The sequence below is a fragment of the Cupressus sempervirens genome, chromosome 3, assembly GCF_028749045.1.
Source record: "Cupressus sempervirens isolate cs-2001-9-10 chromosome 3, ASM2874904v1, whole genome shotgun sequence".
Lineage (NCBI taxonomy): Eukaryota > Viridiplantae > Streptophyta > Pinopsida > Cupressales > Cupressaceae > Cupressus > Cupressus sempervirens.
In genome coordinates, this window is record NC_143120.1 from 626,426,284 (window position 1) to 626,452,992 (window position 26,709).

Consider the following 26,709-nt stretch of genomic DNA (forward strand, 5'->3'; position numbering starts at 1 on the left):
AGGTAGCTATGCCTCCCAACCACGTGGAACCCGTAGGTCCACACCTACTGTGCTGATGGAGATAATGATCCAACCACAAACACACATAAAGCACAACATCCAAGGCTAACACTCATGCTAGACAATATGATGGCTGAACCAAGAACCTAAGACAATGCAAGGAGTAAAGGTCCTGGTCAAACACTCAATAGGCTACTATGTAGGGGCTGACATCCTGGAGAGTTGCTTGGCATCAAAAAGCCCAAGCTCGAATCGTGTGTCCTTAAACTTAAACGGGTGCTCACACATTGTGTCCTCGAACTTAATCGGGTGCTCACACATTTTACTTATCTTAAGTTTTATTAACAATTGCACATTTTATTTAGTTATCACTTGCTTAAAACTTCTTATCCTCTGTCAACCTCCGACGCCATGAATGCCGAGCTGTGAGATAGAAGCCCCCTCCAAATGCTACCCTACCCTACCCATGCTCATCCTACAACAAGTGCCCATGGGCATGCATACTCCCATCCCAACCCCAATGATCATAACTTTCGACAAATCCACGAAAGATCGAGCCTCGCAAGTCACCCAACAAATGTACGTGCACGTACTCGTGTGTGGCGCACCACCATCACAAAGATCATAACACAAGGACAGGAATGAGAACACAATGGAAAGAAAACACCCAACTGAAAGCAACATGGGAAGGACAGATTCTACACAAATCCCAAAGCCAATAAAATCATACATCATGAAATCACTCAACTGACCTCAATCCGAGAGTATGGATTCTACACGAATCCCAATGATGTAACAAGACCAAACATCATGAACTCACTCAACCGACCTCAATCTGAGAGTATGGATTCTACATGAATCCTAGCGTTCACGAAGCAAAAGTAAAGGTCAAAAAGAAACCATAAAAAGTATAAAATCACTTAACCGAACACGTCGGGAGTACGGATGCAACACGCATCCCAATGCAACATAAAAGTGCAATAGTGGTTTGATTGATACCCAAAAAAATCATCCAGGTCCACGAACCACAATGTGCCAAAAAAAACCCTGAGAAAATAGGGCGGCACGCAAAATGAGGTAAAAATCCCAAATTTTGAAAAACTTTCAAAATTAAAACCCATTTGGCCTTTGGGTTCAAAAACCCTAAAAATTCAAAAATAAATGGAATCAGACACCGTATGCAAAAATGGCCAGCATAATGGCGTAAAATCCCAAACCCTCATCCCAAAAAATAGGGAAATGTTCATACCCGCCCAACCAGGTAGAACTAGCATACAGAAACGGAGGGGAACACTAGTTCTCAGCCTCCAAACAAACGGATACCAAAAACAAAAGCAGAAACAGAGCAGAAACAATAAAACAGGAAAGCCCTACCTCACAGCCAAAAGGGCAAAATGGGAATCTGAACCATAAAATAAATATCTCGCAGAAGTAGCTGAAAATCGCGGCAATCCAAAGTTTCCCCGAGCTGGATCAAACGAGCCCAACCTCGCGACGATCCCACGCCCGTAGCTCCCATAACAAACAAAACAGTAAATCCTCATGAAGAGGATTTTGGGTTTTACTCTCCAACTTTCCAATTTGAAAGTGAAAAGTGAGGAATTAAATTCCTCTTTGGATACTTATTCACTTTTCGGATGAATAATCGATTAGGACATTTAACCAGCCAATCTATTTAAATCCCGAATCGACCCAAACGAAAACAAACTATTCATATAAATAGGAATTCATCTATGGCAAAGCTGCCAAAAATTAAAATAAATCAATTAAAAAGCCCGAAAACCCAAAAACACATAAAACTCCTTAAACAACTTTCGTGACAATGCGAACCTCTAAATGCACAAACACACTTACTAGTCTAATCACATAATGCAAATGAGTTCGGATTTAATAATCACCGAAAGGTTTAATTAAACATTTTAATAAAGGATACGTCGACCATATAAGGACGACATTGGTAAAATATGAATGGCTAAATCACTAACTCCATGTGCCACTGCTAGGGATATAATCCTGCACACTAAACAACACGATCAAGTGCAATTGCATATGATAACATAGCCGAAGCAATAAATGCATTAAATCACCTAATTTAACCATTTATTTAATTATATTAAAATAATCTATTTACATCACTCACGTTCGCATAAAGCATAACAATGTAGGAATGAAGTAAATAACCATAGCATTAAATCCATCACATAACATAATCAGAGGTATGTCCAAATACCAGATAACCCGATATCATCATAAAACACACTGTCATCTCAAAATGGCATCATCATGCAATATGATTAACTGAACAACATAGTAGTCTAAAATCTTATGATACTAGAATCAAGATGTAGCATCTGACCCTCGAGTCCTCTCAAATGTAAAACATCACATAAGAACAGATATCTCTCAGATCAAAATAAAACAAGGTAAATGTCCGCAACACATAACCAAATAATCCAACAAGAACAATCCATTCTAATTACTTAAGCATTTAATAATGATTGATTACTCTGCATTAAAAAGGCATTTAAAACACATAAGCAAACACAGTCATAAACATGACTAACCATTGCTACAGGAACCTAGTCTAATGTAGCATGGTAAAAGAACATAGTGCAATCTCTGCACACATCTCAGGGTAATCACAGAACAACCTCATGATACCACATCGATCCTGGTAACCATTGGCACAAACCTCAGTGAACCAAAAATCACATCATAATCTCAAAGATCAGTCAAAAGCATAAACAAAGCAACTGATACAGAAACATAAATCCAAACACCTCAATGGTGTAGACCACTCAGGGTCACAATCATGATCCATCACAACAAAAGACCATCAAGGTCGCATCCATCAGGACGACTTACAAAAGTCAAATGGGAGAGGCACTATAGTTAATATCAAATTTATGAGAATGAAAACTACATTCTTTTTGATAGTTGATTTTGATTGGATAGATACTTATGAATTAAAAGAGTATTTTGAAATTTTGTACACCATGAAAAAAAAAATAGCATTCAATAGTTTTAAAACTAATAATATGTCATGTGTAAACTTAAGTGAAAACATTGGAGCCTTCCATAAAATTCTAAGATCAATCATAGAAATAGAAGTGAGAATTCCATTTAACATAAAAACTTTGTCATGTTTGGATATTTTACAAGACTACATTATTCATACTGACATGCTTAATAAACCATACAAATGGTAGTGAATGATCATTTACATTACAAAAGGAAATTAAAAAAATACACTCATCCTACATTTCACTATTTCATGATGTCACCTTTCATTTTGAGCATTGGGAATACTAACTTCTATTTTATTTTATAAATCCTCCCTTATCAAGAATATGGTTCATTGCCATATGGATGAAGTGAAATTTTTTCAGACTTTCAATGAGCTCAAATTCACATGGAACATTTTTCAGATTGTCATAGGAATTTAATTTTAGTATCTTAAGGTGTGGCATCACTACATCCTCTAATTTTGGCAACTCCTCTAACAGTGAAAAATTAAAAATAATGTAGCTGAGGAAATCTTGAAACTTTCCAAACCATTTTGGAAAATCCTCACTATTTGTATTGGTTATCATCTCTAACTTTATAAGTTAGGCATCATTTCTAGTGTAGGATATTGAGCACAATGGTACTTCTATAACTTCCATTGCATCAAATTTAGAAACCAGATATATCCAAATCGACACTACAACCTAAAGTAAGGAGAGGTATTCAAAACCCTTCATAGCTAACATTTTCTCTAATAGAGGTGGAAGATTTCCTTCATAAGAACAATTGTTATCTATTGTGAGAGCATGCATCTTCACCAATGCTTCAAGGATCCCATCTTCTATGCTTTTCAATTCAACCTTGTGTCAAATACTTATGTTCACTTTGCAAAGGTTGACCAAACTAAAATTCCCCAACCCAAAGAATTCATTCTCGTCCATTCATAGTTTGCAATACTAATCTAATTTTAGTACCTCCAAAGATACAGGCTTTGATATTCCTTTTGGTGGGGATTTCTCAGTCATTGTGCATATATATAGTTGTTCTAGGCAATGAAGTTCACCAATCCACTTAGGGAAGTGTTCTAGATTCCTACAATAAGAAATGGCAAGGAAGCAAAGATTTATTGCTTTTCACATAATTTGATACCATAGTAAAAATTTTCTTACCTTAATTCAAAATTCTAAAGATCTTCAAACTCCCAACACAATCTCACAATGATAGAATTATGGTGCCACTAAAGTCAAGTATGTGTAGTACTCTTGCACCATGAAGCAGGATTGTTGGAATATTTCAAATGTGTCTATTTTATGAAAATGATAAATAGTGTCAAGACATGATGTAGAATATAACATGTTTCTTGCCATTACATCTACATCATTATCACCTATGCTTCTCTTTCCCATAAAAAACCTATGGTACCTCCCACCCATTTGTGTAGTGAAACCTCTCTTCAAGGTTTCTTCCACACTAAATGCACATTGCCTTTCTTTTGCTATGTTATTGTTGGAATCAAGCAATAAATCATGTAATGTGAAAAATCTATGTATATGTTGATAACTGAAATCTACATCATACATATGATCTACTCTCTCTACCAAACATAAGCTATGAAGGTGAGAAATATAACTCCATCCAGTATCTTCTTGGTCCCCTCCTTGAGAAACATATCCTTCTACTAGTCACAGGTTTATTAGATATTGAACTCTATTACCTCATCTTCCAAAAAGAATAAAAAATACACAAATAAGGGAAGAGAATCATTACTCAGCTTGAGAATCTGCATAATTGGATCCTCAGTAGAATTTGTCACCCTTAGCTGCTCCAATTAAGACTCCCACTCCCTTGACAATGTCTTATTCGCCAGAGACACTGCCACTATTTTAACAGCCTGGGTAGGCTCCCACATTCCTCTTCAATTTGATGAAAAATCCATTCAAGCTGATTTGGTAGTTGATTTCAATGGAAAGTAAAGGAACAAAATAGGTTACAACTCTCTTCTTTTGACAAAGTTTGCAACTCATAAACACAAGCATTAATGTAGTTCCAAACATGTTTGCTTTATGTTGTGACCACAATTTTGCACTGGGGGTTACTCCCCCTAGAAAAGCCCAATGGTAATACAAATTTCTCATGATTGGCTTCCCTCCATGCATCATCCAACACAATGAGGAACCTTGTGCTTGCTAAACAACCATGAATCATCTCTACTACCTCCACCGCATCTACCCTCTTATTACAACCTCGTTAAAATATGGTTCCATGACCAAAGTAACCTATAAATTTTTAAAGGAGTAATTTTGAGAAATAGAAAACCATGCAAATCGCTCATATCTATTATTTATTCTAATGAAAAAAAATTGCATTAAAAATGCTTCTCTACATTGCCCATACCAATGACGCCAATGACAGGCATGTCAAGGTCATCAAGTAGGAGAATGACTTGTTCAACCTTGGACTCAATAGCCACTAGATGTGAACCACTCTCTATTATAGATGACCCCTTCTAGTTTAGATCTTGCACTATACTTATGGAAGGTTAGTCTAAATGAATTGTTAGATAATGACAACAATTGAAGAAAAGCAGAAAAAACAAGATTGTGAAAACAATCTTTTTTTCTATTTTAGAAAAAGAATAGTTTTTATCTTCAAAAGGAAACTTTTAGTTTTTGAGGAATAAATCAAGTTTTATTCTATGTTGAGAAGTTTTTCTCTTATCTTCAAGAGGTTATATCTTTCTTCTCCATGAAGGCATAAATATCAATATCTAAATAGAAATATTGTAGTAGCACAATGAAGTTGAAGATGTAATGAGCTTCTTCTAAGCAATAAGAATACCAATACTTGCCCAGTGGATGTTTCCTTGACATATTGTCAAGGTTTTACCATGTATATCTATGTATTGTCATTTCTCTTGTTATTGATATTTATTTCTCTTATTGTTTCTTTGCATCTAACTTGTGTTGTAAAGTATATTGTTTTTGGTTAATGCTTTCACTTCCATAACAAGTGGTATCAGAGCAATTTCTTTTTTATAGTAGTTGTGTTAGAAGTTTTGAGTTTTTGTAGCATCAAATGGAAAAGGTTTCAAATGCAAGATTTGAGGTGGAGAAATTTAATGGCAAAAACAACTTTGAGCTATGGAAGCTCATGACACGTGACTTGTTAGTTCAGTAGGGGTTGCATAAGGCATTAGCTAGAAAGTCAAAGAAACTGACAAATATGATAGAGGATGATTGAGAAAATTTGGATATGAGAGCTCTAAGCACAAATTGATTTTTTTTGGTAGATGAGGTTCTTTTTGATATTGTTGAAGAAGATACAACTATAGGTTTATGGAGTAGAATGGAGAGTCTTTATATGACAAAATCCCTGACAAATTGAATCTACTTGAAGAGGCAACTGTATAGCTTGCAAATGAAGGATGGTATAAAAATTATTGATCATTTAAATGTTTTCAATACTCAAATTTTTCAATTGGGTGGTATGGATGTAAAAATTGATGATGAAGACAAAGCAGTAACATTGTTATGTTCTTTGCTCGAATCCTGGAATCCCTTAGTTCTATTAGTTTTAGTACAATTGATTCCCTTGAATTTTATTCTATTGTGAGAGCTTTGTTTTCTAAAGAGTTGTGGAGGAAGTCTAATAAAGAAACCTCCACACCAGAAGCAATGGTGGCTAGAGGTTGTTCCATAGAAAAAGGGGAAGGTTTGAGAGATAAACCCAAATCCAAATCAAGAGGCAAAAAGAGTAAGGGAAAATGTTGTTATTGCAATAAAGTAGGACATCTCAAGAAAGATTGTTGGAAAAGAAAAGAAGAGAATGATGAATCGAAAAAGGAAGAGAGTCCAGTTGAGGAAAATTGAGGTACAGTTGGTGAAATGTTATCTGTCTATGATATCTTACAAAGTGAAGATGAATGGATTTTAGATTCTAATGCTTTTGATCACATGTGTCCACATAGGAGTTGGTTTTCTTCTTACCAACCTATTGATGGAGGTGTTGCTTTTATGGGAAATAATGCTTCTTGTACGACTGTTGGGATTGGGAGTATTAGAAACAAGATGTTTGATGGTATTGTAAAGAAACTAACAAGGGTAAGACATGTACCAGAACTAAAATAGAATTTAATTTCCTTGGGTGTTTTGGATTCTAGTGGTTATAAATTCTCTTGTCAAGGTGGAGTTCTTAAAGTGTCTAAGGGAATGTTAGTGGTGATGAAGGCTACAACATTTGGAAACCTTTATAAGCTAGAAGGAAGTATAGATGTAAATCATGTGATAGTGGTATTTAAGGAAAGTGACGAATCTACTCATTTATGGCATCAATGATTGGGTCATATGAGAGAGAAAGGGCTAAAGGTACTGGTAAATCATAAGTTGCTTCCAAATGTAAAATCTTTAAATTTTAATTTTTGCAAGCATTGTGTCTTTGGAAAGTAATGTAGATAGAAGTTTAAATTTGGTAGCCATACAAGCAAAGGTATTCTAGATTGTATTCATTTAGATGTTTGGGGTCCATCCCCCATAGTTTCTTTTAATGGAGCATCATATTTTGTGACATTTATAGATGACTACTCAAGAAAAGTATGGGTCTTTTTTATTAAAAGTAAAGCTGATGTGTTTGGTGTATTCAAACAATTTAGAGTTTTTGTTGAAAAGAGTACAAGAAGATCAATCAAGTATTTTAGAACAGATAATGGAGGTGAGTTCACATCTTTAGAGCTTGAGAACTATTGCAAAGAAGATGGGATCGTAAGGCATAAAACCACAATTTACACTCCTCAACAAAATGGTGTTGTTGAACTCATGAATAGGACTCTTCTAAAGAGAGCAAGAAGTATGTTCAGTAATGCCAAATTGCAACAAGAGTTGTGGACAGAAGTAGTTAATACAACATGCTATTTGGTAAATCGATCACCATCAATTGAAATAGATTGCAAGATTCCAAAAGAGGTATGTGCAAGTCATTCATGTGATTTTTCAAATCTGAAAATATTTGGTTGTGATGCTTATGCTCTTGTTTCTAAAAATTAGTGTTCTAAGTTAGACCCAAAATCCAAGAAATTATCCTTTGTTGGCTATGGTGATAGAATTAAGGGATATAGATTGTGGGGTCCTACTACCATGAAATCATCATTAGTAGAGATGTAGTATTTGATGAATCCTCTCTAACAAAATTAGATTTTGTAGAAAATAATTTGGAATAGGAAGAAGTACCACAATATCGACAAGTTTAGTTGGAAACTCATCCTTCTATAGAAGAAAAAGAGCAAGAAGATCTCTTTGAAGAAGAAGGTGCAGATTTAGAAAATATGTAGGAAACTATGGAAATACCACAACCATCTCTTAGAAGATCTACATGAGTTAAGAATCCTCCTAAAAGGTATGATGATTTCATTTCATTAGTTGCTTTGATTTCTAATGATGGGGAACCAAGTTGTTATCAGGTGCAATAAGAAATGCTAAATGGAAAATAGAAATGAAAGAAGAAATGGATGCCTTAGAGAAGAACAAGACATGGGACTTGGTAGAACTTCCAAAGGGTAGAAAGATTGTTGGCTGCAAGTGGGTCTACAAACTGAAGAAGGGTGTTGATGATAAAATTGAAAGGTACAAGGCAAGGCTGGTAGCAAAAGGATATTCTCAAAAAGAAGATATTAATTTTCATGAGGGTTTTTCACTAGTTTTTAAGCTTGTTTCTATTTTAATTGTATTAGCATTAGTTGCATTACTTAATCTTCAGTTAGAGCAACTAGACGTTAAAACAACATTTCTACATGGAGATTTGGATGAGGATATATATGTGGAAGAACCAAAAGGGTTTGTTCAAGATCACAATAGAAAATTTGTTTGCAAACTCAAGAAATCATTGTATGGCTTGAAGCAGTCAGCCAGGCAGTGGTACAAGAAGTTAAATTTTTTCATGGTGAGCCAAAACTTTGTAAGAAGTGAGTATGACCATTGTGTTTACTTTAAAAGTGTAGAAAATGGATTATTCATTATCTTGGTATTATATGTTGATGATATGCTTGTAGCAAGTAAAAGAATGGCTGAAATTAATAAGTTGAAGGCTTAGTTGGCTAGGACGTTTGATATGAAGGATCTAGGAGCAGAAAAACAAATTTTGGGTATAGAGATACATAGAGACAGGGAACATGGTAAGCTTTGGCTATCACAAAAGAAATATGTAGAGAAGATTCTCATAAGATTCAGTATGCAAAATGTGAAACCTATTAATATCCCTTTGGATTCCCATTTTAAGCTTTCTTCAATTTTATGTCCTAGTACTAAGGAAGAAAAGGATTATATGTCTCATGTACCTTATGCAAATGCAATAGGAAGTTTAATGTATGCGATGGTATGTACAAGACTAGATATTTCACATGTAGTGGGTGTTGTCAGTAGATATAAGGAAAATCTAGGTAAAGAGCATTGGGCAGTAGTGAAATGGGTGCTTCAGTATCTTAGAGGCACAAATGATTATTGTATCGCCTATAACAGTTATACTGATTTAATGTGTGGTTATGTTGATTTTGATTTTGCAGGTGATTTGGATAAAAGGAGATCTACATTAGGTTATGTCTTTACTCTTGCATGTGGAGCAATTAGTTGGATGTCAAAACTCCAAGCAACAGTTGCTCAATCTACAATTGAGGCAGACTATATGGCTAGCTCAAATGCATGTAAAGAGGAAATTTGGTTGAAGGGTTTTTTGGACAGGTTATTGAAGAAGGTGGATTATCTCTTGAAAAGGTCCATACACCTAAAAATTGTGTAGATATATTTACCATACCAATGCTGGTGGAGAAGCTAAAATGGAGTGTGGCTTCTCTTGGTTTGCAAAAGGGTTGATACATGGGCATGGACAAGTATTAGGTAAATTTTTGTCAAGGTGGAGATTGTTAGATAATGACAACAATTGAAGAAAAATAGAAAAAAACAAGATTGTGAAAATAATCTTTTTTTCTATTTTAGAAAAAGAATAGTTTTTATCTTCAAAAGGAAACTTTCAGTTTTTGAGGAATAAATCAAGTTTTATTCTATGTTGAGAATTTTTTCTCTTATCTTCAAGAGGTTATATATTTCTTCTCTGTGAAGACATAAATATCAATGTTTGAATATAAGAATACCAATACTTTCCCGGTGGATGTTTCCTTGACATATTGTCAAGGTTTTACCATGTATATCTATGTATTGTCATTTATCTTGCTATTGTTATTTATTTCTCTTATTGTTTCTATGCATCTAACTTGTGTTGTAAAGTATATTGTTTCTGCTTAATGCTTCCACTTCTACAACATGAATGACATCCCTATCAAGCTTCAACTCATTTCCATCTTCCATGGACTCATTCTATCTTTCAAGATTAATCCAACGTGCCATTTTGAGCAAAACACTAATTGAGACTAATTGAAAGCACTGACACAAGAGGATTGAGAGATTTCATTATCAGTACCTCTTGATTGAAGAGCACATTCATCCAATATATCCTCTGCACAGTAGACATCTTTTCATGGGTGCATAATGTGCACTCTGGATATTTGTATCTCTGAGAGAATCTTAAATTTGTGAGCTTTTTGCTCAGCCATTCACAGTCACTTCTAAAGTTACAGACAAGTAAAACTTACTTGTTTATGTCTTCTATCAACATCCTACCAAGCTTTTCAAGAACACCAACCACAATAGATGTCATAATTGACCTTTGCAACAATTGAGAGATTTAACCACTCTCAAATAGTACTATCAACTACACGGATAAAACTTGAAGCACTCTTAAAATTTGATGCCTCCTAAAAACTATGATCAATACTAAACTATAACAATGTGAGTAGAGCAGGTAAAATGAAGCTATTTCTAAGAGAATGGATAGCAAGGATTCTCAGACATCCAAGGGCCCAAGTTATTCAACTCACTTTTACTTTAACTATGTTGTTCTTTTCTTTCACGGTGACTATAATAACTTAAATTATTCCTCAACTTTGGCACTTTAATTATTTCCTTCATCTTTTAAATAATGCATATGATAACTCTGGACTTCAAAAATATTCCATCTTTTAATACTTTAAAAAACAAGGTAGACCCATCTTATTTGATTTATGAGGATGTTTTTTTCCTTTTTCTGAAACAATGAATAAAACCTGATCTCTTCTTATGACTACAAGTTTGAAGCAATGCACCTTGTCATAATATAGGACTATATATACATGTTTTTTCACTTAGCATTGCCCATAATCATACAAGAATGTTGTTTTTATTTGAAATCACAGAACCAGTATATGCTTTCTCCCAACAAATTTGTCTTGCAACAATCTTGAAGGTAAATTTGAATCTAGTGTGCACTGCTTAGAAATTTAGAGACTTACATGAGTAGATTAATATTTCTTTGCAATGCATAATACACGAGAATAATTGTCACAATTCTGAGTGAGTGAATGTGTAATCCATGGATGAAGAGGGAAGGGTTGAGGTTAATGGACAGGTGCTCTCTGAAAATTTTTACTATTTTTTTTGAAGAGTATTTTATTTCAAAATATTGTTCAACTTAGAAATTGATGTTTCTAAATCATGCAAAATTCATGGAATGAACTATAAATAAAAAGATAAAAATAAGTAAAGGGATATTTTTTGTGCATTTTTCCTTAACAGTAGTCTAAATAATAGAGAATTGATTTCTAGTTTGTAGATATCATGCTTTGATTTGCATCTGAATTATATTTCTAAAGTATTTTTTTTGGTTTTTAATGTTCAAGTAGTAAAATGTTTGAACACTTGAAATTCAATATAATTTACCCAAATGAATTTTTTGTAGTGATTCTTGTATTACGTGGCATTCTATCTAGGATTTTGGTTGATCAAACAACTATATCAATGTAAAGATCCAAATTTGAAGCATGTATGAGGAACCTTGATAGTACTTGGGAGAAATGAGTATTAGGAATATTTTCTAGTCCATCTAAGATAGGAACTTATAATTATTGATATCATGAGTTCATAACAAATGTTAGTTTTAATAGTAGAATTGGTCTTTAAGTAGAACATTTTGAATAGGGATCAACTTGGATTATTTGTACCATTATGCTGATTCATTAACTTTGAATTTATTCATTAGCACTCAACATGTGTCTTATCATTTTCCTCAACTTTCTTGCAAAAAATCCCTTAACAAGTGATGTGACATACTTTCTCATCCTCCATCTATATCTCATCTCTCTCACTTTCCTGTAGTAGCAACATCAGTTAATTGAGCTGTTCATTCATCTTAGCAAATTTTCTTTCAATTTATTTCAACACATAATTCCTTGACATTCTCCTACATTATATTGTAGCTTACATATGAACCCTTGTGATGAACATTAATCATTATCTTCACTCTTACTCTGTAAACTTTCCTTTTCAACTTGTGAGTAGCACTAAGCCTCTACAATAGCAATTTTGTTTCATTGTGTTATAAGTATCTCACCAATATTCTTTCCTCTCAACTTGAACTTTTGATAACATTGTCTTTCTCTTATGGAACCATTAAGCTTTCTCTACTCTATTAGGCTTATGCACTTTACTCATATCTGCAACCGTGGAGTTGCCTTAACAACTGTGACCTAACCTCCAACCTTAGATGGAAGTTGTTCTTCTCTCAATAATGCAACATCTACTATAAGGCTTACCACAATTTTTCCCCCTCTATCTATTGCTACCTGCATTTAATAAATTGTTTATTCAAAGTTAAATATAAATAATAAAGATCATGTTACTTGTTAAGTCTATAGATTTTCTCCCTCAAGAACTTTTGAGTTCTTTGCCTTCACTTTTGCAACCCTCTTTCTGCCACCAATCTTCTTTAGATGTCTTTCTCACTAGCAATACTTATGCAATGGGTGGATTTTAGATGTTAGGTACCATTGATATTGAAAAGAATTTAATTAAATTAATTTTTTTATAAAATCCAAAGCTAATGAATCAACATAATTTCTATTTGTCTTAAGTTCTATTATAATATCAACAATGGTAAAATAAAAAAAAATCACATAATTGATTTATTCATTAGATCTCTTTTTATTTTATTATACTTGAGTTAAATTTGGAGTTGTTTCTCTATTTAAGGTGATGTTCTTTTTTGTCAAAGAGCATAAAATAAGGGCAATTGTTGTGAAAAAATTTAATCCTCGCCAAGGATTTCATCAAGGCTTGCTTTTTTTCTCTTATAACGATTCAATGTTCATCATTGTAATCATCCAATCCAATCCCATTCAATACATAATCAGATTCTTGGTTGCATCAAATCAATTCTAAAAGTTGAATTGCATTATTTTCTTCCTGTCTCTCTTCATATGATGACTGTTTTGGTTACAAGTTATTTCTAGGAACTATGGGATTTAATAGTCAACACCAATATGATATCAAAGCACCAACATGTGACTTGTCCTTTGTTTATAGAGATTTTTATTTGAGGGGGAAAAATGGAGCATCATGGAGAAAAATAGACATCATCATTGCTTCTAGAAACCCAAAAAGCCTAAGATCATGATATTGCTGTCAAGTGAAGTGCACATGTGTACATGCTCTAGTGCAAAACTATCTTGAGTATCGTCTATTGGCTTAACCTACAAATTTGTAAATATGAAATATTGGTTTCAAATATAATGCATTATATCTAAGATGTGTTCTTGGTATATCGTAATGTGACATATAATTTATTCAACTTGCTTGTAGAAGCATATACATTTTAAGTGATAAATATCTTACTTGTCTATTAGGATTAAACCATGGATAGAAATAACAATTACATGCAAATATAACCAATAATAGAAAATAATAGATCACACAGAAAAGAACACAAGACACCAAGATTTAACGTGGTTCACCCAATCCCTGGGCTATGTCCACCAAACAGAAAGTTTGATATTTTTATGATCCAGTGATTACAACCCAATTACAATCCATAATCCCTTACAGCTCAATACCATTGCAATAACCAATTTCACATCACAACATCAAACAATGCCTAACCCTAAACCCTTTTATACAAGTATTAAACTACTTTAGGGTTATAATTAATAATTACAGGTCGGCCCAAAATCCTGATAAAATAGGGCCCAATTTTTTTTCCAAAGAATTTATGAAGTATGTACAGTACTTTCCTGATCAGTCACCATAATCTAACATTATCTTTTGCTATCAAGTAAAGTACCTGTGTGGGCATGCTCTACCCTCAAACTATCTCAAGTATCATTGACTGGCTTAACCTACAAATCCAAGTAAATATGAAATATTGATTCCAATTAGAATACATTGCATTGGATAACAACCTTATATTATCAATGATAAATATTACACCATTTCACTATTTTCAACTGAAGCACATGTGTGTACCTACTCTACTTTTGAGCTAAAAATATCACCCACTAACTCAACCTACAAAATTCATGTAAAAACAAAATATTGGTTTTATTTATGCAGAAACTATCAAAGGACTATAAGAGTCTGCTTTGAATTTTACAGTATAATTCAGATTAAAAATTACATACTTGTGTCATTATAGTTGGACATCGAGTACACAATATACATGTACACAAGATATTTTTTTGGTTTTAGACTCCCAAGGCATCCGTACATAGGTAAATACAGATGAATTCTATTGCAAATCAGTAGTGAGATCAACTGGTGTCCTTCCCTATAGTCAACATCACATATGATATATATAATACATCATTTGCATCTCCCACCAAACCACAATTAGCACAGTGGTGGGAGTTCCTTACATTTTATAGAGGTTTCAAATCTTAAGTTGCTGACTGTGCCCTTAACCAGTCACTGTCTACACCACACCAGTCACTCCTTGAAGTTCTCAGTAACAAAACAATACAAAAGATGACTTAACAAATAAAAATAAATACAAATAGATTTCTCACATCAACTAAACAAGAATCATGTTCTATATGATATTACCAAGTCACTATTGCCAGGATTGTTCCATGGGACAGTTAACTATAAGTATGCAGGGAATTTTATTTCTATTGATTGTTAGTATTACAAATTTGAATTAGTACAAAAAAAACCTCCCTCTCCTTCCACTCACATGGATCTCTCCAAAATAGACCTTGACTCTCCCAAAATACTGACTGAAACTACTAACTACCTTTCAACTATTTGATAACAGTCACCAAACTGACTATACTAACCAAATAAAGTTAGAATGTGCTGTCAAGTTGACAACTAAAGTTGTCAACTCGAAAAATCAACATCCAAGACCTATACCAAAGACTTCTAAAAAGGTTCTAATGACAACCTTTAACACCAAACTTAACTTATAATTCATACTAAACCCTATTAACGCTAATTAAGCCCTTGCTTAGCTTATATTGCCAATATAGGCAATTTAAAATATTATGCACTTCAATTTCTTTTGACATCATTTAAAACCATTATTATTCTTTTCCATCAACCCCTAACCTAAGATCAATGCATAACTCTACCTAGTGACCTGTAGGTACCTTATAGACTTAATAATGCCATTAAGGCTTACAATCAAAGTTTGATTACAATAAGATCAACTTATGATCAAAAAATTATTATATGACCATGAACATTCACTTTACATGTTTTAATGGCCTTTGAAGGCCATTTGACTTCCACTCCTCCCATGGATCCATTAGTGATCCTAGTTCTCTCCATGGCTAACATTGGTGCTCCTGCACCATACTCCCCAACTATGAAATTGTTCCAAGTCCTCTTGGAATGCTCTAAAAAATAAAAATTTCCAACTGAATCTTCCTGTCTTCTCATGTCCCTTACACATTTGTATTTTTTCACTGCATACTCCAAGCTTGCTTATTTTCTAGAATGCCTTGTGATTGAACCTTCTAGTTTTCTATGCTTATCCATGCTTATGCCTTGTTGTCCATACTATTTTTTTTTCATTTTGTGTGTGTGTGTGTGTGTGTGTGTGTGTGTGTGTGTGTGTGTGTGTGTGTGTGTGTGTATTTATTTTAGACCTTAGGAGGCCTTACTATGTGTGTTCTATGAAAATTGCACTTACAATCTTTTCAAAATGGTTTTATTTTTTTAGTGACACATCTTATAGGAATAATGGCTAATATATGTAACCTTATGTTTGCAAGAAGTTGGACAAGGTGGGAGTGTACTAACTCTAGACTTATTTGTTGATCACTTCTTCATCAGCCTGTAGTCACTGTATTCCAAGTTCTTGATTCTTTTCCTTGTTCTAAAAATGAAATATTCTATTTAAGATTCCTTATAAGTTTAAGATAGAGAAACATACTTTGAAAGACATATTGTAGTGAGAGTGATAATGGTAAATAAAAATAGGGTTAGGGATGAGCAAATTTCCATTCTCTGAAAGACATACTATGTTGTATTCCTTCACGTTTCATTTTTCTTTGACTAATTTTTGAGCATTTGGAGGTTCATTTGATAAGAAACATCCCTTTTCTCCATTCTACTTTATTCTTTCTAGTCCAGTGATGCCAATGAGCATAACTATTATAAAAAGATAGCATGAATCATGTAGGAACAAATTTTTCAAATTGCACTACAATGCTCCACCTCTTCTTTCATTTTTTACTCTTCTGACATCCATTATACCGAACCATTTATGGAGAAGACATTCTGCAAAATGTCTTCATCAAATTAAATACCTTTATGTCATGACTGGCTAGAAATGAAAATGTCAAGATGCATATTTATTAATTATTGATTGCATTCATGTAAGCCACTCTCTTGCTAGCATATAATTCCCCAAACTAGAATCCATTCTCTTTATCCTATCGGGCCACTATAGAGAAGTGGACTTAATTGTTGTGTCATAGGAGAAGAAAAAACTTGAATGTTCTGAATGCCTTTGATACAAAACAAAAAATATTGGCACTTCCAAAAACTGAGTATACATGTACACAAGGAAAGCCAAACAATTGCCAGAATGAATTAATCATATCGAACTATTGAAATAAATAGTCACAACTTTGATATGTGCATACTCTACACTAAATACAAACTTGCCCTATTAAATGAGCCCAAATCATGACAAACAAGGAGTAATGGAAAGGTTCAACAAATTTTTTTGAATTTATGTCAATGAAAGTTGATGATATTATAATATGGGTGAATTTGAGCGAGGTGAATAATTTTTTCTATCAAAACCATATGTGCAGATATAAACATTAAGTACATGTCCAATATTTTTGCAAATATTTACATTAGTTACACCAAATTTTTCTTTCAAAACCATGTGCAGATATAAACATTAAGAACAACATGTCCAATATTTTTGTAGATGTACACATTAGTTACGCCAAATTTTTGTTTCAAAACCATATATGCAGATATAAACATTAAGTACAACATGTCCAATATTTTTGCAGATATATTTTCCTATGAAGAAAGACCATGCCTGAGAATATGAACCCAAAACAAAATAATGATAAAATGGCTACATTGTGGTCTTGGTTCCAAAAAAAAATTGATAAATGTAATTATCCTTGCAAAAAGTGTAAGGCCTTAAAGAATCAAAGAATTTTAATCACAATAGCCCATCATTGTAGGCAACATGGTCTCATTGAAAGGGACCACAATTTTTGTTGATTGTTGAATGTGGATTTCCCATTGGAGGAACATGGAGGTGTGAATATCCAAACTGAGGATAACACTCCCATGGAAGAAGATGATAATGTTCCATAGGGCATGATTGAAGAAGATGGTATTGGTGCAGGTGATGAAGATGCTCACGATGATGGTACTAGTGCATTTGATAATGATGAAGATGGTCTTGATATACCTATGCTTGAGAAGGCACACGAGCCCCTATACGAAGGCTCCCAAAAACTTTTCTCTTTGCTATAGTGTTGTTGGTGAATTTGAAAGTTATGAATGGTTTATCCAATGTAGCAATGTCACATATGCTAAGGTATGCCATTTTTTCATCTTCAATGTTAGCATACCATTACTATTCATTATAATAATGATTTATATATGTTGTTGTTGGTTGATAGGTGAGTTTTTGTTACCACCATCAAACATTCAGCCTCGTTTGTACCAAGAATTATCTACCATTATGAATCAAATTGGAATGAAGTATTAGACAATACATGCATGTCTCAATAATCACATTTTATATCATAAACAACATGAATTTGCAACATAATGCCCTAATTGTCATATTAATAGATACTGGTTAGATCAAATAACAAAAAAGGTGCCTCACAAGGTTCTTCGGTACATTCCCATTACTCTACGTCTTCAACAATTATTTAGGTGCACTAGCTTGATACAATTTATGGATTACCATGCACACAATAGAAGTCAAGATGGCATTATAAAAATGCCTAAAAATGATTCCTCATTTAAAAAGATAGAAGAAACATGGCCACACTTTAAAGAAGAACCTTGTAATCTCAAACTTTCATTGGTAGCGGACGGTGTCAGTCCATTTGGAGATATGAGATATGTTTACTCAGTGTGGCTGGTTTTTGTTATTAACAATAACATTTCTCCTTGAATGTCCATAAAGAGGGAGCACATAATGTTGTAAATGATTCTACTAGGTATTTTTTCATTCAATAGTTATCTAAATTAATTTATAAATAGTGCATGAAAATAATCATAATATTTATGTAATATCTCTATTCATTCAATTACTAGGTAAGTACCAAGTTAAATATATGAACATGTATATTGAGACCTTCATTGAAGAGTTGTTGAAGTTATCAAATGGGGTCACTATGTATGACTTCTCTAGACTAATAGGACAAAGACAATTTCAATTTCATGCAATGCTTGTATGAATACTACATGATGCCCCTAGGCTATCATTTTTGCGGTATATTATATTGTTAAAGTCACCTATTTTTGGTCTATTATAGTGCTTACACATTATTGTTGTATGCTTAAGTTGTGCATGATAATTGTACATGATCTTTTAGGTCTTTAGACAAAAGAAAAATTTGCATGTCCAGTTTGTGGTCTAAAGATGAAATCTCATCATTCAAGAAGTTTAGGAAAGAAGGTGTTCAATGAGTTTAGGTACTTCCTCCACAATAATCATAAGTATCGAATTACTAGAAAACATCTTTTTAATGGGAAAGAAGAGACAACATCAAGGTCACGAAGAATGATACCTCATCTATGGAAGTTGGAATATGATCAACTAAATTTTCGAGGTAATGTCCAGTTTGTGGTCCAAAGTTTGAAATTTGTATTTTGATATTGTATTTTATTTAGTAATGACATAATTGATGCTTGTGAAGGTCGTTAAGGCATCAATGACCAAATTTCTAGAGGAATAAGAAGTTATCCTACTCAATTTAGTAGGTTACCGTACTACAAAGATCTCACAATCATGCATTTGTTTGATGCTATTCATATTGAAAAGAATGTAATTTAGGAACTATGGAAAATATTGGATGGAAGGCATGATAGAGAAAAAATTACCAAAATTTGTATTGACATTCATGAATCCAATCATGCACTCAAAGATTTCATTGAATCAAATAGGAATGGAGACTGCATAAATACTAGTGCCCTTCCTTACTTATTAACAGAGCAACAAAGTGATGCATTAAAAGAAGTCATATTAAAAAAAATTTCCTACAGGATTTTCTATAAATATAAGCACTCTTGTATCAAAGAAAGGTGATTTTGGGCCAAGGTTGAAAACACATGATTGGAATACCTTCATCAAGGTAAGACATGTTCTCTATTTACAATATATTTGTAAAATTGAATGTACAACCTATTGCATTAGTTTATAATATATTGAAATGATCATTTTTTAATGATTGTAGTACATCCTACCTCTATCCCTCCCACACCTATTTGAAAACAATATTAAACAAGCTATATATGTTCTTGGAAAATAAATAAAGTTATAAGTGTTATTTCTTAAATTTATTACATATATATTATATTTATGACTTGCTTTACTTTTTATGTAATCTATTATATAATTTTATCTAAAATCTCACTTATATGTTCTTGCATGCTGAATCTCTTTTAGGTGGTTATCATTTAAAGAAATTGATTAAAAAGATATAAAATATTGGAAGAGAAAAATTACATAGCTTATGTGTGAAATTCAAAAGTGTATAACTTTAACCTTTTTCAATGTTCAAAAATGCTACCTCATACAACAAGTTGAGGAGATTGAATTGTGTGGACCTATACAAACTAGGTCAATGTGGATGGTCGAGAGGTACTTGAAACTTATGAAGGGCTTGGTTTGAAAAAGAGCCTGTCCTAAGGGTTCTATAGTAGAGGGATATATGGTATACTAGACCATGGTGTACATTAGTGAATATCTTCCAAAGTTTGTAGCAAATATCCATGTAGATCACATTTGGGATCCCAACTCTATTCAAAAATTCAAAGGGGAGTACCTAACGGAGAAAGGTAGATTGAAGAGAGAGAGGTAATTATAAGTTGTTTTTTGTAGTTAATTAATTCTTATCCATCATCAATATAAGTTGTTTCTAACTAGTCTAGTTGTTTTCTTTATAGTTGGTCATGAGTGGAATGCACTACATTTGTATAGTTCAAACAATCTTGATTGGATGATGGTATGGATTCAAAAATCTCAAGAAAATGGTTGTTCACTAACATGGGATGATGTTTCATCATTGGTTAAAGAAGCTCATCATAATAGAGATCCCAATGTTATGCCAATGGTACTTGATCTGGTATATGGCCTAAGAAATAGAAAGGTACATAGAATATTACTAATCATGAGCCATAAGTTTAATATCAACTCATAGATTGATGCAAATAATCTTAACATGTTTGAATAATTGAAGATCAAACACCACAAAGCTATTTATTACCATGGTTATAAATTTTGCATTAAAAAGTTAGACAAAATAAAGAAAACTTGTCATTTTGAGATAAGTGTAGTCTTCATGGTCATCAATATTTCATCTAGAAATGACATACATTCTCAAAAATCTAAAAATTGATACTATGACATTTTGGATGATATACTTGAATGCAACTTTAATTCATTAAAAATAGTTCTATGTTTCGTCAAATGGTACAGGCTACGGCTGAATCAAAATGATCCTAATAGGACTATTATTGAACATGATAATGGATTTAAAATGATTAATACAAGGTCATTTGAGCCAGTTGGAGATGAGACCTATGTTCTTCCAAGCCAATGCAAGAAAGTGTTTTACTTTGGCGTTCCACACAAATTAGGTTGGTCATTTGTTGTGAGACATGATCCAAGAAGAAGGTCGGTAAAGTATAATGTGATGGAAGAAGAAGATACTGAAGAATCAAAAGATGAATTAAATGATGATCATGAACGATTGTTACACAATGATGTTGAAGAAGAAGAAGAAGAAGATGATGATGATGATTTTGGTCATGCTAACAATAATGGTGGTGATGACAATGACGATGATCATGATCATGATCATGTCGATGAAGATGGTGATGATGGTCATGATGATGATGGTCACGATAATGGTGATGATGATGATGGTGATAAAGATGGTGGTGGTGATGATGATGGTCACGATAATGGTGATATGATGATGGTGATAAAGATGGTGGTGGTGATGATGATGATCAAAGTGACAAGTATTATGATGGTGATGATGATGATGACATGGATGAACATGATGATCAATGATATAATCAATGAAATGTTTATCGAGGTACAATCAATGTCAAGTACGATGGGGTTATGATTTTTATTTATAGAAATTTGTTTGATTTTGATGGATGCATCATGTAATTTTGGTCTTCTACATAATTTGTAGTTTATAGAGTATTATAAGTAGACAACTTTTCATTGATTATAATATGGGTGAATTTGATGAGAAAGGTGACCAACTTTTTCTTTCAAAACCATATGTGTAGATATAAACATTAAGTACAACATGTCCAATATTTTTTTTAGATATACACATTAATTACACCAATTTTTTGGCTAACTTAAGATAAATGATTTACATATGCAGGCCATTCAATGCCTTTGACCAGGATCTTGCACAATCACATGGATTGATAGGTATATGTCAATAGACCCTATAGATACAATTTTTTATTTTCATATCTTCTCTTTACTGTCAACATCAACTTTTGTCCTAGTATGTCTCTCATTTTATGGATTGTAGGTATCACCAAATAGGTATTTGTCTAATCTTTCTTCCTTGAGTGAGGAAAATGCGAGAATAGAAGACAAAAGTGAGACATCTAATAGGTCTAAAATAGGAGATCAACTAGAGGTCAAAATACTAGAAGAAAATTCAACAAATGAATGCAAATTTTTCTTGCTAAGGGGGGGTCATGTTCTTATGATAATGAGAGTGAAGGTGATAGGAAGGTTCCCTTTAGGTACACACATCTTCAAATTGAATGGGTACTCAAGGAACTGCCTCCAGTTAACACCATTTTTTTGTTAATGAAAGGATATATCGTATAGCTCCATCTTCATTACATGGTTTGGGCCCATTTTCCATGGATGGCATAAAGGTATATTACAATAAAGTTGTTGAATTGATGGAGTATGTAGGACATTTTTACAATTACAACAATTGGATGCAGATTGTGCAATATAAAAAAAAGGATGCATAGGTGTGCATTGTCACCAAATTATATACAATGCAAAGAAAATGATCAAAGTAAAATGTTTGCTATGTATATTGATGGAAGGCCAAAAGAAATGGGGAATATTGCAGGATTTATAAATAGTTCTCAACCTATGTCAACTAATAAGTTGGTGAGTTGTATATTCAAGGCACACGAGGGAAATCATGTTTTTGTGTGTGCGTCAAATCAATAAGTGCAGGGGAAGAGCTTATGATGGATTACAATTTGAATCACATAGATACAAAAAGATTCCCTATTATGGGGTTGGTAAGTATAACATTTAAACCAATTACATCCAATTAATATTGACTCCAATATACAATCGATTTTATTATTATTAAATTTTTTTGGTAAGCCTATTACTTTCATTTCACTTTTGATTGCTAAGAATTACTAATCTTTTTCACAGGGTGACATGGATTGACCACCATCCATAAGTGGGGATGCACCATCTCACACACCTTCTTTAGCAAAGGTAAACCTTAATTATTGAAATTGTTCAAATTATATAGAAACAAATGTCATATTATTATGTTCTTTTCTTCATGGATTTGGAGTTATTTTGATGATATTTTACTAATATCAATGTCACAAATGATAGGGAAAAGCTAAAATGATTGCAAATCAAATGTGATATAAAATAAGAGCATCATTTCTATATGACATTGCCCTTAGTTTTGACCCTATGTTCATGGCCCAACAACTCAAACAAAGATACAGTGATGAAATTGTTAACATTATCATCGAGGGTGACACAAGCGAGGAGAAAGTGGCACTGAAAGAAGAATTGGCTCATAGTAGTAATTAATCTCAAGTAATAATAGAAGTTCAATAGAAGTTCATATTTTATAGTATCTTATGGATCATGATCTAAAATATTATGTGTTCTTCTACAACAATATGTGACACTTGTGACACCACATGGTGAACATGGTGAGGGTTGTAGCGCATTACCTTCGTGTAAGTAACACTTTATCTTTACAACATTACTAAAAATTACAATATTATTACACCGTTGAGTTTATTTAAGGAAATTACTTAGTGTTGAAATAGGATATCTAATGTTGAAAGTAAAATTGGTGCACCATTGTTTGTTTTCATCAACATTATAACACTTAACTTTTATTTTTGGATGCTTCTAGCTAGTATCCCATTTGATCTTCATCCATTGCAAATGTCTTTGCTAACAATATTGTATTCTTTAGGTCATGATGAAGTGCAGATGCCACCTTCAATCATCACTCTGATATTGCCGAGTGCATTGTTGGCTACAAGGAGCATGCAAACATCCTCGTCTATGCCAAGTAGAACTAGTAAAACCTTATTTTGCTATATTTTGTTGGGTGGGTTTTATAATCATTATCCTATTTTGTGCACTAATAGATAGACCTTTAGTTGATAGAGCAATAGAGACCGGTACTACTGAAGCTGATCCATTTCTTGGAGTAGTATGTGTGACTAGTACTGGTTCATTTGTGGGGACATTGTTGCTGAACAAGAAAACTATGTTTCTGTTAAAATTAAGAAAGCTTCCAGGTGCTTTAAAATTATTATTATTTATAGTGTAATTGTAGTTTACTTATACATAACTCATTTTGGACTGATAACCCCATGATGTTTTTGTAGGAAATAATGTTTTCTTTGATCATCTTTTTGATATGACATTGAGGCTATTTGGACCCACCATATGTAAAAGGTACGTAGTTTCATATCATTGCTAAAATATTTTTCTTTTCTTCCATTTATTGTATTATAAAAAGTTATTGATTGAGCAATTTTTTTTTTTTTTTTAAAAGGTGGAATGACCAGGGTCTTCAATTAAAAATTTAGCTCATTACGTCTTTTGAGGACCTTTTTAGAAAAAAACATTTTTAACACTACCCTGCTTCTCAAAAGAGCATTAAGACATATAAAGATTGTGAGGGACCAATATAGAAGGGGTCTAAAGGAGAACCCAAAGTATGATCATCCTCCTATGATTCCACCGATGGAGTGGAATGAAATAATAGAAGATGCAAAAGAGAAAAGACTATGTGATATTAAAGGAAATGAACCAGAACAAGGAAAAAGAAGGTATGTCATGATAGTATTAAGTAGAATGTAATCATGCACTACTCAGTGATCTTCATAAATATATAATCAAACATGTTTCAAATTGTTCATAGATTGAAGGACACATCAGTGGCTACAAAATCAAGACTAGAAAAGGTTGGCCAACACAAACTTGGCTCTGGTGGCTATATGAATCTTCAGTCTCGACTTGTAAGTAGTAGCAATGGAATTTCATATAATTTTTTTATATAATGTTACAAAATAAATTGTTTAATCAAACCACACATTCAAAACTGATGATATTAAGCAAAAAATATGGGGCATGGAATTCAATGTAGAGCTCATAGATGAAGATAAAAAAATTGCCTTGAAGGAAGGCTATAAAGTCATGGTTGCATGCTTACGCCAAGAACCTAAAAGCCATACCCAAGAATCTGGTGCATGAAATGAGACACTAGTAAATTGGTCAGATGAAAAGTAAATCAAATTGAATAGTTGAGAAATTTCTTTTTTGGTGTTAGTTTTGAACATAAATTGACTACACAACAATGCACATAACATTTTACTCCACCCTTCATATCCTATCACAGAACCTGGGCATGATGAAGGCCATGATGTGCATCATAGTAACAGAGGTATTAATTTATTATTGGAAATTAATTATGTAATTATGAATACAATTTAACATCTTTAATTACAATTTGATGTGTAACCTTTTTTTGAATATTTTAGAGCATGTTGAACATCACGGTGAAGGAGTGGAGCATGTTCTAAGTGTTCAGCATGTTAAGATGCTAGATGGAAATGGAAATTTAGTTGGGACTAGTAATCAAACAAGAGGTAATCTATTCTACCTAGATCTTATTGTAAATTCATGTTTCATATCTCAAGTAGAAGAAAATTGGTTATGACATAAAAAGTTGTGTCATGTAAATTTGGTTGATATGAGATTGTTTTGAAGTGAAGAACCTATAATAGAATAATCATTATTTTGTCATTGATGTTGAACCTATTACTTACTAGTAAGAAAATTGCTTAGTTTATTTAGTACTATCATTTGTTTGATTGATGAAGAGGATTTGATCAAATGAGATAACAAGAGCACCTAGAGGAAAGGTTGAGTTATGGTATGAAATAGGAATACAAAGATCATTTAAGACAATGATGATATAGTGTATTTTTTATCTACTCAAGCCTACAAAGGTTGGATATACTGATTAACTCTAGAAGAACATGTAAGAATAATTGTATCTGTCAAGCTTGATCGAGTGCATTGTAGATGCCGAGAAAAGTTAGTGCAAGCTGAGTAGAAAATCAGTTAGAGCCAAGAAAAGTGAAGATTCAGTGTATGTTGACTGAATATAGTTTAAGTTGCATAAACTTTAGTTGATACCGAGCATTAGTAAACTTTAGTGTTTTCCAAGTAAACTAGTGGAAGACAAGTGGAAGAACAGTATGGAAGCTGAGTGACATCATATTGGTGCTAAGTGCCAGTATTCATGTTAAAACATAGATTTGATGAATCTGAGCTAACAATTTTATTTTCTTGAATAATGTGAACCATGTGGAAGATAACTACGATGAGCCAATGGCACAAAGTTCAAGGTAAACCATTTTGTGGTGAATTCAAGGAAAATTGAAGAAGTTTCTAGAGGAACCAAATGGAAAGTAGGTAGATTCATTATATCCTACCTAATCCTACCTAACCCTAAAATGGATGATTGTGGTTAAGCAACAAAAGATCTTAAATCTCTCTATATAGAGAGAACTTAAGGAAGAAAATGAGTCTAGGGTATTGCTTCATTCAGTGGCCAAAAAAAAGAGACTATTATTGGAAAGCAAAGAAAGAACCTTAAGAGTATGAATTCTTGAAGGGTGAACAAGCTATCAGAGTTGAAGAGTGTGAAAGCAAAGCAGGATAGAGGACTGAAACAAAGATCTGTAATCTACAAGTGAGTTGCAATTTTTTATTAGATCAAGCTTTACTATTACTTTCTAATCATTGTATCAGTCTAGGGTAAATCTTTTGGATTAAGGTTAACCTAAC

General features: G+C 33.0%; 1 pseudogene; it reads right to left on the reverse strand.

Annotated features, from left to right (window-relative positions):
* Positions 1 to 3,710: 3,710 nt before the first annotated feature.
* The window catches only part of LOC149568240 (disease resistance RPP13-like protein 4), an 87,604-nt pseudogene continuing 64,605 nt past the window's right edge, over positions 3,711 to 26,709 (reverse strand).